Genomic DNA, 12,287 nt, shown 5'->3' on the forward strand with positions numbered 1-12,287 from the left:
TGATTTGTATTTATTGGAGAAAATCCATTAATGGGTCATGTCACAATATACAAACCAACGCAGGAGGGAACACTGGAAGGCGCAAGCTTTACTAGAAAGGGGATAAGGGAAAAGATAAATAGCATCAAAATTAGTAAGACTCCAGGTCAGATGGCATTCAGGAAGGGTCCTTAAACAGCTCCGTACATTCCTTGCTTGACCACGATATTTGCTCTCCAATGTAGATAAGGTACCACATAGCCCACAAGTTGTGACAAGAGACACTTGGCACTCATTTGAGATTTTAATACACGTGACTATATAGACCCCTTTGCTGTATGTGAGCTGATATCTTGTACCTGTTATAATTTTACACCAGTTCCTATCTCCCTTGTTACTATCCCCAAGTGATTGGGAAAAGTAGTCAACACCTGCAACAGTTATTCTACCATCTACCCAATAATTAGGGTCATTCCGTTTTCAGTTTAAACCGAATTTCACCCATAAATTTCCAAAGGTGACAATCGGTTTAAACAGATTTTCTGCCTCATTTTAGGCTGATTAAAGAACAGCTCCAGAGCTGCAGATGCAGAGTTTCAAGGCCTCCAGTCACTGCTGGAAGCCAGTGTGGGCCAAAGCACGGCCCTATTTCAAGTCCCCCCCCTCCCCCCACCAGTGAAACACTCACTCTTCAGTGTTGTCCATGCCGAGTTTCAAGTCCCGCCTCCTCACTCCCCCAGGCAGTCAAACTACCTGCTGTCCGGTGCCGTGAATGCATTTGAAGCAGGCGCTGTCCCCCAGAAGCAATTCCCGGCAGGCTCCCTGGCCCTGCACAGAAGCAGACATGCAGGGCTGCAGAGCGCAGGAGCCTCAGTAAGCTGCTGCCCAGGGAAAGAGAAGAAGCCTGGAGCTACTCCCCCAGTAAGGATGAATGCTATTGCGGGGGATGAGGGGAAGAGAGGAACATGCTAGGTAGGGGATTAGGGTAGAGATGGAGGTGCTGCTGAGTGGGTGGTTGGGTGGGAGAATCTGCTTAATGTTGTTATATTGTCCTGGCTTCTGTCCACCAGAATAAACTCATATTTACCCGTGAAAAATAATTAATCATTTTTTTCAACTGATTTTTTTCCTGTTTTAGTTGTTATCATAATAAACCCAACTAAATTCCCAGGAACAATAAAGAGCAATAAAAACCGAAAATGAAGATCCCTACTAATTATCCATTTGTGACCAAATAGTTTTAATTATTATTTTACTGCTCAAATGGCTTTGACACTGTCTCTCAATAACATATGAAGCACATTAAATGCGTGAAAAATGGATTTTATTAAAATTAAATCTCTTTAACTCTTCATGGGACATCTGAGGAAAGGATTTATAAGGCTTCAAAAAGCTCACATACAGAACAGGGGTCTACATAGTCACGTGTATTAAAATCGGCATCTTATCTTTTTAAATACGCACATTAAATCTCACTTCAACGCAGGATTTCCATATACAATAGCATGCAGGATATGACGGCATGAAAACGGCTGCATTGCACCGAATATCCTATCGTTTTAGCGAGGCAATGCTCTGCAGCATCTCCTGCAGCCTGGAGAAATGTCGGGGGGGGGGGGGGGTTTAGCGAGGTCTGCAGGAGAGGGGATGGGGGCTGTGAAAGGGAGGCCTCTCTCTGTCAACGCAGTCAGCAAGCCTCCATCCCCAGCCCTACCCCCGAGAAAGCAGCACCCACCTCTCAGACTACATATTTGAAATTGCTTTGAACTGAGGCGTGTGTGTGCGTGTGTGTGTTTGAGGAGGGCTGGGAGCCTGCGTCTGCCTGGAGGAGTTCTAGGACACTTCCCCCCCCCCCCCCATTTGTCCTATCTGCTATCAGGTGGCCACCTCGAGAGGCGAATTTAAATTTAATTCAGCAGTGCATCCAAGGTAAGCATAATGATCTTTAACAAACACTACAGTAATGGGCATTGAGCTCATCGCAATGGCATTTCTATATCTGAACTAGGTGGCCACATTAGAAATGAATGCAGTTTCGTTATCTGGAAAGTATCCATGTTTGGGTACACTGTGTTAGTACGTCTGAGTTAGCTAACGTGGTTGTTAAACTTGTTTTAATGCACACTGATGCACACAGGTTACTACATAGACTCCATAGTTCCGTCTTCGCTAGTGTTCTTGTGGTTGGTTCGATAAAAGATGATACAGCCTCCAAAATTTTCCTTAAGATGGCTCTTGGAGGTCCAGCTGCCCAAGGGTCTCACTGACTCGCAAAGTTTGAACGCCACGGCCTTGGTGTCTCTATCTACCACGTATACTAGTAAGTCATATCAGTTCTCAATTTTCCCCTGTATGATGTTAACTGAAAAAGACAAATATTTGGTCAATAAAGAACCTTCTGTCCTTTTAGAGCTGGCCATTGGCTTTCTTTTTATTTCAGTTCACTGACAAATGCTCTTTGACCTTTTCTGCTCTTTTCTCTCATTATGCCTACATGTATTTATTGATCTTCAGTCAAGGCACACTTCTTCTCTAGTCTTCGAATTGCGTATGCATTAGACCAACATGCTTTAATTTAGAAATCATAAGATCAACTCAATAGGTACTCCCGGTTATTACATCTTTAGTTGCCTTACGCTTAATCATGAGGCTGAAGTTCACAATTTGATCATACTTTTTTATTTTATAATGCACATAAAATCACTTATCTTCTCAAATCTTCAGCAGATCATCTTATGTATTACCTTATCTTATGTATTGGCTATTAAGAACATAAGAACATAAGAAAATGCCATACTGGGTCAGACCAAGGGTCCATCAAGCCCAGCATCCTGTTTCCAACAGTGGCCAATCCAGGCCATAAGAACCTGGCAAGTACCCAAAAACTAAGTCTATTCCATGTAACCATTGCTAATGGCAGTGGCTATTCTCTAAGTGAACTTAATAGCAGGTAATGGACTTCTCCTCCAAGAACTTATCCAATCCTTTTTTAAACACAGCTACACTAACTGCACTAACCACATCCTCTGGTAACAAATTCCAGAGTTTAATTGTGCGTTGAGTAAAAAAGAACTTTCTCCGATTAGTTTTAAATGTGCCCCATGCTAACTTCATGGAGTGCCCCCTAGTCTTTCTACTATCCATTCACTAATGCCTACTGTTTGACTGATACATAAAATTCTCCTTGACACAGATAACCAAAATATATCCTGAATAATACCCCTTTCTCTCATCCCCCCTATAATAATCCAACCAAGATTGCCTTTTATGTGTTTGTCTTTGAAGTATACCCTTTGTTTTAGAATGTTATCCTTGTTCACCTGTGACCCTGCTTACCTTTGTGAGTATCTACCCTGTACCACCATTGTGATTTAGTGATTCACAAATGGAATGACGGTATATAAAACACCCAAATAAATAAGTTACCCCAACACGGGTCCGTGTTTAGAAACTCAGACTGCATCAGAGGGTACTCGGAAAACCATTGCAGAAGTCACCCAAGCAAGTTTCGTAAGGTCCTCACGCATCTGCCTTCCCTCTGAAAGTTACAAAATAAATTAACTGCAGCGAATTACTACAGGGTATCAATATTTCATCCAATACAGACTCAACGAAACCAAGCACACACAGTAGTTCAGCATCTTATTTCTTCATTGGCGCCAAAATGCTCAAACTGGAAGGAAGGAGTTCCCTGATACAAGCCCTGTCTGTATTTATTTATTTATTTATTTTTTGGGGGGGGTTTTTATATACCAACCTTCTTGTAAAAAAAATTACAAATCAGACCGGTTTACAATGAACAAAAACAATGCAAAAGAGCGTTACATGGAACATTGCGAGAGAACGAATAATTGAATAGGAAACCGGGGCTACGAACTTGCCCCTTGTAAGGAACAATACTCTACATAGTTAAAACCTTAATAAATACATAAATAGTTAGTTACATCCGAACAGACATTGATCAGTACTTAATAATTTGAAGTTAACAGGAATCGTCTAGGGTATGGCTGGAGGGTAAGCTGGATGGAGAGCAGAGAATTATGATTCTGGGAATGCTAGTTTGAAGAGCCAGGTTTTCAGTTTTTTCTTGAATGACAGATGACATGGGTCTTGTGGGAGGTCTGGCGGGAGAGCATTCCATTGACAGGGACCTGCTATGGAGAGGGCTCGTTTTCCAAAGGATGTTTTTGCTGGGGGAATATGAAGCCTGCCTTTATAGGCTCCTCTGATTGGTCTGATAGAGTTGTGAGGACGAAGCTGGATGGTAGGTTCAGTAGGAGAGAGGTTGTTTAAGGATTTGTGGATTATAGTGAGGACTTTATAGAGAATTCTGTATTTGATGGGAAGCCAGTGTAGATTGTATAGGATAGGAGAGATGTGATCTCTTTTTTTGTGTGTTTGTCAAAATCCTGGCCGCTGAGTTCTGCAACATCTGTAGAGGTTTGATGGTGTTTGCTGGAAGGCCGAAGAGCAGAGAGTTGCAGTAATCGATTTCTGAGAAGAGTATAGATTGAAGTACCAGACGGAAGTCGTGGAAATGTAAGAGGGGTTTCAATTTTTTGGACTAATCTATGGACTAATGCTGAATAATAATGCTGTTGAAAATTAAAAATCATGTGGATTAAATCACATAATACCAGTCTGCTTTTAACTTCAGTCCCCGCGGATATACTGTTTCTAAAAAGAAAATCCAAAATTGCTCACGGAGATTCTAAATAGCCTGACGATCACCGCCTTTCGGCGAATCGCAGGATGGGTTCCAAAATACCTCAGTGCAGTTCTGCCAATGAATGGTCATAACCAAAGCAGTGCTGTACAGTTGGTGCTTGAATTTTCCTAGTCACCAGGCAATTTCTATTTTCAATAAGATAGGGGCATATCTGTCTTCTTTTTCTACCAATATGCACTTTATTGCATGGACACACTATGAAGTTTACCACGAACGAAGAGGTGCAGTCTGTAGCAGCTGTCAAACTCAACTGGCGGTGAGATTTAAGGATCTTGTCACATGGTTCCTACAATGGTTTGAGTGCAGAAAGGAGAATTACCACATGCTTTGTGTCCCTTGGGAGGAGTGAGAGCTAATTCGGGATCAGGAGAGTGGTTCTTAAAGCTGTGATGTTTTTACCACGAGAATACGCTATCATTGGAGGATCCACAAAAACGGGGTGCAATCGACAGATTTCCCAATGTTCGTGAACGATAGACACAATTTATTTAGCTATATTTGCGAACGGCATAAAACACAAACCAGCCTGGACTGTGGAGACTCTACATGATCTGAGAGTAAGTCACTCGTGTCCTGCCAGAGGATCCCCTCAATGCTCAGTGGCAGTCAAAAAAGCAAAGAGAATGTTAGGAATGATTCAGAAGGGAATGGGAAACAAAACAGGGAAATATGATAATGCCTCTGTATGGATGCCTGGTGTGGCCACACCTTGAGGATGGCATGCAGCTCTGGTCACCGCATCCCAAATATCAAGACAAAGTGGAACTGGAAAAGGTGCAGAGAAGGGCAACAGAAAAGGAAAAACTGACCAGGTTGGAGGGCTGATCAGCCTGGAGAAGAGATGACTGAGAGGGGGAAACAATAGAGGTCTATAAAATCATGAGCGGAGTGGAACAAGTAAACAGGAAACTGTCAAACAGTATTGAGATTAGCAGAAGATTTAAAACAAGTTGAAGTTTTGGGGGGTTTTTTTCAGTTAACACAGTTAAGCTACGGAATTTGTTGCCAGAGAATGTGGTTAAAGTGCGTAGCATAGCTGCGTTTAAAAAAAAAAAAAAAAAGGTTTGGACAACTTTCTGGAGGACGAGATCCATAAAGAATTTACTCGCCGGCCAGACATGGACGTCTGCACCACTCCCTTCTAGGAGTGACTTTCCTATTTGGATCTGCAGGGCACAGCCCTGCCATGAGTCTGACCCAGCATGGCACGTCTTATACATTCATGCTCGGAAAAAAGGTTTGCCAGCAGATCAGCAGCGCTTCTACCAGTTTAAGAAAAATGCTCCATCCTGCTTGTAACATTCGAGCCCATCGCTTTCAGGCTTCTGGTGGCAGAGCAGTATCGGTTTCCGCCGGCTACTTAAATCCTGGGATGAGTCAAGCTTTTGTATCAGAAGGGGGGGTGACTCATGACGATCAGGAAGAGCCAACCGCACAGCAGGGATATTAGTCACCTTTTCTTTAAGAAAAAAAAATATATATATTGCGCAGATGTCACCGTCTCGCTCTCTCTTTTACGCCAGGCAAGGAATGGATGCATTTCAAGGAAAGATGACCACCCCCTGGGGCCGGTGCTTCCATTAGGCAAACTAGGTAGTCACGTTGGAGTAGATTTTATAATTTTGCGCGAGCAAGTACTTTTGTTCGCGCACCAGGCGCAAACAAAATTACGCTGGATTTTATAAGATACGCGTGTAGCCGCGCATATCTTATAAAATCCGGGGTCGGCGCGCGCTGCCTGTCCCCTCCCCCGCACCTTCCCCTCCCTTCCCCTACCTAACCCACCCCCCCGGCCCTATCTAAACCCCCCTACCTTTTGTTGGCCGATTTACGCCTGCTGAAAGCAGACGTAAATCTGTGCGTGCCAGCGGGCTGCTGGCGCGCCATCACCTGACCCAGGGGCTGGTCCGGAGGCCTCGACCACGCCCCCGGTCCCGCCCCGAACCGCCCCCTGACCCCGGACATGCCCCCAGATACGCCCCTCCCCGCCCCTTTTACGAAGCCCCGGGACTTACGCACGTCCCGGGGCTGTGCACGCGCCGGCGGCCTATGCAAAATAGGGGCGCCGGCGCGCAAGGGCCCTGCGCACATAAATCCGGCCGGATTTACGTGTGCAGAGCATTTAAAATCCGGCCCTTAGAGTGGCAAAACCCCCACCAGCGCAAGGCCCAGAGGGAGAGAGCCAGTACTGCCAAAGAAGAGAGTGCTGTGCTGTCAGTAGATAAGATGGGGGTGGGGAATGAATGATGAAAGGTTTTTTGCCTTAGGGCGTCAAATACGCTTGCACTGACCTGGACCACAGCCCAGCTCTTCCAGCCTTCAGGAGGAATCAGCGGTGTAATTCAGTCGTTAGAAGGCAAAGAATCTGGAGCCCCCCTCGTTACAAACTTCCTTCGGTCATTCACCGAGGTCTGCACCATGGAACCTAAAGCCAGTAACTGTGGTCCCGAAAAATTCCTGATTCATATACACAGGCAAATATTTGGGAGGGATCTGACTTATTGCATTTTGTTTTGTGTTGCAAATAAAATTAAAAAAATAAAATAAAATTTTGAGCTGAGGGAGGTGTCCTCAAGGGGACTCCATCTATGTGCGCGCTTCTCCCCGTGCTCCTCCCAGAGGAGGCCCGGGATCAGCGGCAGCCACGCAGCTCTCTTCTCACCTTCTCCCTTGCTTCTCTGGACCACTGGTCTCCAACTCCCGTTTTCCTTTCCCAACTCTAAGATTTTGTTCCCTGATGCCCTTTCTTGCTCTCACACTTTTTTTTTTTGTTTTGTCCCTCCTCCTCCTTCTCCTTTCTCACTCCCTTCTCCCCAGGCATGGAGTGGCAATTGCTACAGAAAGCCCTGGAGGGTAGGGGTAGCTTGCTGGGTAGAGCGGGTGACCGTTGGGTCCTTTGCTGCCACCGTGTACCTATGTTACAAACGTGTTTCCCCTTCACGGTCCCTTCCCTCCCCGCTCACACCTCCCTTTCAGCACATGCTCCCGCCCTCCCCTTCCCCCCTACTCTCCTTGGCCTGTTTCATCAGAAAATGTTTTCTGTTCTGTTTCAATCAAATTGCAAAAGTAGGTGCCTTTCACAAAGGTTTGCACAAAGAAGACAACACGATAACCTGGGGAACGGTGGCAGGGAAAGGAGCAAAATGGCCCCTCGCCCTGCCCAGCAGGGATCTGTCCACCCCCCCCCCCCCCCCGGGCAGATGTGCACACAAATTCCCGCGTGGAACCCCAGCGTCCGCTCCCCCCTTCCCCCCCATGCCTCTCGCCCAACCCCTCAGGTTGCACCACCGCCTTTTCGGGTTGGAACTGCCGCTGCTCTGCAGATTACCCCGATGCCACTAGGGATCCTCTGTGTTTATCCCCGGCCTGTGTGCATTTCATCACCTGCACTGGTGTAGGAGTTCCTTCTGGGTCTGGCCTCTTGGAGCTTCAGATCCTGCTCACTGGCTCTAGAATTTCCTTTCCATTGAAAAAGCTTTGCTTCCTGTGCATTATTAATACCTTTCAGGTATTTAAATGTCTGTATCTTGTCACTCCTCTCTCTCCTCTCCTGCTTCTGACGCAGGCCCAGTATCGTTTTGTCGCCTTTCTCCTCTCTATGTCCTCTCTGTCATTTGGCATCCGAAAGTGAACATTGTGTTCTGGGTGAGGCCTCATCAGTGTGTGCTTTTCTTGCAAATACTTTCTTGCATCCCTAGGATATAGTCAGTTACGCTGGAAAAAGAAAAGAGGCTCCGGCTTGTGCACATCCAGCTTCAAGGGGCGATCAAATGTCCAGAGGAATTTGGAAAGGAGACAAGCAGAAGATTTGTGTAGCACGGATGATGGGCATGAGGGATGGGAACAGAAGAAAGTTTAGCATGTTTTTTTTGTGTAGAGACAGTCGGAGAGGCTGAATGATAACAACTGGAGATCTAGAGAGATTGGGGTAGATATTCCAAAAATCTAGGCACCTAACTCATGGAGCTAAGCACCTAGATCTGCACAAATGTACATTTGTACCTGCAGAACACCTACATTTAGGTGCCTAAGAAGTACCAGGGGTGGGCTCACATCAAGGGAAGTAAGTTACGTTAGGTGCCTAGTTCAGATTTTCATTGCCAAGCACCTAATATAGGATCCTGGTCTAAATTTAGAAGCCTCCCTGCCAGACACCTAAAGTTAGGAGAATGTTCAAGCTAAGATCCCCAAGTCTGGATAAAACTCTCCTAACTTTAGGCACTTAGAAGTGAGGCTCCTAGGTCAGGCACTCAGCTTTCATTGGATACGGGCCTCACTGTGTCTAAACAGCAGAGAAACAAATAGCACATTGAGCCTCTCACACACACACAGACTCGCTCACAGGCTCATTCTCATGCTCACCAATGTCCTTTCTCACTTACACATCTATATGCTCACTCATACACATATTCTCATCCACCCATACTCACACACATGCTCACGCTTACACACATGCTCACTCACACACACTTTCTCTCACTTGCACACACACTCACTCATTCATGCTTAATCACACACACACACACACACACACACACACACACACACACACACACACACATGTGCTCTTTCACTCACACACATTCCCTCTCCTGCTCTTTCACTCACTCTTCTCAGCCCCCTCTGGAAGCACACGTGGCAGCAGCAGCAACCTCCTCCTTTAGCTCCTGCAGCTGGCAGGACTCCTTGTTTTTCCTTCGGGCCGTGGGGGGGCCGACACTGACCTGCCCTCCTGGCCCCTTTCATCCTCCTGCTCTGCCTCCTGCCCCCTCCAGCTGCAGGGGGCTGATGCTGCAGCCTGCTCCTTCCAGTGGCAGTAGCGTTATCTTCTTCTTCCCTCGGTGCAGGCACATGCAATACCACATCCTCTTCCGGGCCCACGCCGGCAGGAAGCAGGAGAAGCCACGGCTGCGCCAGTCCCGGGGCTGTGGCGCTCGAGGTGGCCCTCCATCAGCCCTGGCCCCTCCCCCGCCCCACCTCTCCAGGTCCCCCCGAGCCCCCTTTCTGCCGGCAGATGGGATCTTCTCTTACTTCGTCCTTGCTCCAGCACCGGCTGTGTAATGGTGCCAGGAGGCGGCACTGCTCCCCAGGTCACAGCTTTTAGCACCATCTACGCACCTCACTTGCCAGTCAGCACTGGATCTTGCAGAAGGTAAGAACAGATCTCCTGTTAGAGGGGTGGATGGTAGTGGGGGGGGGGGGGTGGCCTGGAGGAAGCCCAGATGGATCAGATATTTTGGATTGAGAGCTGGGCCTGGGGTTGGAATTTGTGGGATCGCAGGTCGGGAGTTAAGACTTGGGATTGGAAGGGTTGTGGAGGGGATATGTACCCGGGTGCCAGGGGAGGGCTCCGGTATGTTTTGGTAGTTGCTTTTTTTTTTTTGGCAGGCTGGGGGGGATCAGAATTGGGGAGGAAACATAAACAGGGGGGCCCAATCACTGGGGAAAGGCCCAGGACACTGCTACCATGCCAAATCGCCACTATCATTTATTATTTATTTATTTTTAATTTTTATATACCGGAATTCCTGTATACAATCCAAATCAATCCGGTTTACAATAAACAATAAGTTACCCTGGTTGGGGGCGGTCCGACCTGGGCTTATTACAAGGAACATTGAAAGTAACAATAACATTTAACAATTTACATTTGACATCAGGTCCAACTTTAAATAGAAGCTAAATTCCACCTGCTAAAAGTGCATGCTAAATTGAGCTCCTGATGCCAGGCCCTCAGTGAAAAGAAGAGTAATGCTATTTTACTATTTTACATATGCAGGCACATTAAAATGTAATGTGCCGAGATGTGCGCTAAATAGAAAACATTTTGCTTTATGTTAGGGGCTTGGGACACATGAATTATTGCACACACGCACTAACTTACAAGAAACCCACCCCTACAATACACCTCTTGTATCATATAATCTTGTGTCACATAACCTTTCCGACCTCCACAACTCACCTACGTAAAATCTTTAATCATGTTAACCCAATGTTAAAACCTTTGCAAACCACTGTGATGGCAACACCGAACGACGGTATATAAAACTCTATAAATAAATAAAAGTAAATAAAGTAATATTGGTTTAGCACATGAATTCATTGTAAGGCGCTTTTAATGCAAAGTCCCCGGTGTGTGAGGAAGCCAGGGCTGCGGTCTCTTAGTCTCCGGGAATGTGGCAGAGCTTCAGCCAACCCAGAGGGCCACACAGCCGACACCGAAAGGTTTACACTGTTGTAAGATAAATGTTGCAGCCGGAAGAAGGCTTAAAAGAGAATGCAGGCCATCAACACGTCTTAACCACAAGATTAGAATCTCAGCACACGCCGGGGTACACAGGAAAGGTGGCAATCCTGCCAGAGCGGGGCAGGCCAGAAAGGGAGTCTGAGAGAAGAGAGAGGGGCTTAGGGCTACTGAGAGGAGCCAGGAGGAGTGCTTGATGAGAAAAGGGGCTACCTACTGTCCCAGCCCAGCAGCGGAAAACGAGGAAGTCCTAGTGGAGAAGTCCTAGGAGCTGCGGAAATGCAAAAAAAACCCCAACCTCGTTTCATAAAGATTAAATTGATACAGCCATGTCTGAACTGTTTCTCTAACTTGAAGTTTAAATTTGATTAAATTTCTGATTTTTCACATTTACTTACATGGCACTGTAAATCTTATATTTTATATTATACATTACTTATTTTTATTAGAATTATGTTAGCTGATTTTTATTTTTAATAGTTTATTTTTATACTTTTTGAAATATTATGATTTTCTTTTATTTTTTTCTTTTATTTTGAATTTAATTTTAAGATACTTATGTAAACCGTTTTGATTAAACATTGTTTGTAAAAGTGGTATACAAAGACTTTTAAATAAAATAAATAAATAAATAAATGCTTCAGAAGTTTATTTTTTTTAGTCTGTTTTTCCTAGGGAAGAAAAGTAGGTGTACGAGATTGCCATGTGCATGTGTGTGCCTCTCACTTTTGTGTTTCATGTCCAGTCCGTATTAAATCTTTGGTGCATGTGAGGGGCTCTAAGGGGAACCTGATGGGAGTGTGAGGGGGGTGCTTTTGGACAGATGCAGGAGCGCCACGACTTCTGCGTGGAACTTCTTGCAGCAGGATTCAGAAGTTGCCCAGTGCGACGCTCCGTGCCCTGGACCGTACCCTGGTGGGTTTTTATTTATTTATTTTATTTTTTTCTGTTCTTATGTTTCCCGCCCCATTTCACATGTACTCCATTCCAGAGCTGGCAGTGAAGCACGCCCTCTCCTTCGCTGGCTTCCTTTCCTGCCGACGCATGACCTGCAAGGATTTTCCCGGTGTGCGTCGGCTCGCTGGTCATTTCCTGGGGTTTCAGTGCGTTGCAGACTGGAGATCCAGCTTCTCTGTCCCAGACCACAGAGCTTGGCTGGGCCTGCTCGTACGGTAAGACAGGCCCCCAATCTCCGGCTGCTGAACATAGAGGCCAATTTTCAAAAAAGCTGAGCGACTAAATTTAGGTGCCTGGTTTCAGCTGAACTTAGGAGTCTAAGAGGTCAGTATCCAGCCAGGTGGAGAGCAGATCAGTTAGCCAGATAATCCTCTTCAG

General features: G+C 45.9%; 1 long non-coding RNA gene across 1 annotated transcript in view; it reads right to left on the reverse strand.

The window, feature by feature from the left end:
* Positions 1 to 668: 668 nt before the first annotated feature.
* LOC115099339 overlaps positions 669 to 12,287 on the reverse strand; it is a 62,776-nt gene continuing 51,157 nt past the window's right edge. Inside the window, exons 3-4 of the long non-coding RNA XR_003858746.1 lie at positions 3,406 to 3,517; positions 669 to 2,341 (exon numbers count right to left, since the gene is read on the reverse strand). This is a non-coding gene — a long non-coding RNA (uncharacterized LOC115099339). The remainder of the gene's footprint in view (positions 2,342 to 3,405; positions 3,518 to 12,287) is intronic.

This window comes from Rhinatrema bivittatum, chromosome 9 (genome assembly GCF_901001135.1).
Source record: "Rhinatrema bivittatum chromosome 9, aRhiBiv1.1, whole genome shotgun sequence".
Taxonomy (NCBI): Eukaryota; Metazoa; Chordata; class Amphibia; order Gymnophiona; family Rhinatrematidae; genus Rhinatrema; species Rhinatrema bivittatum.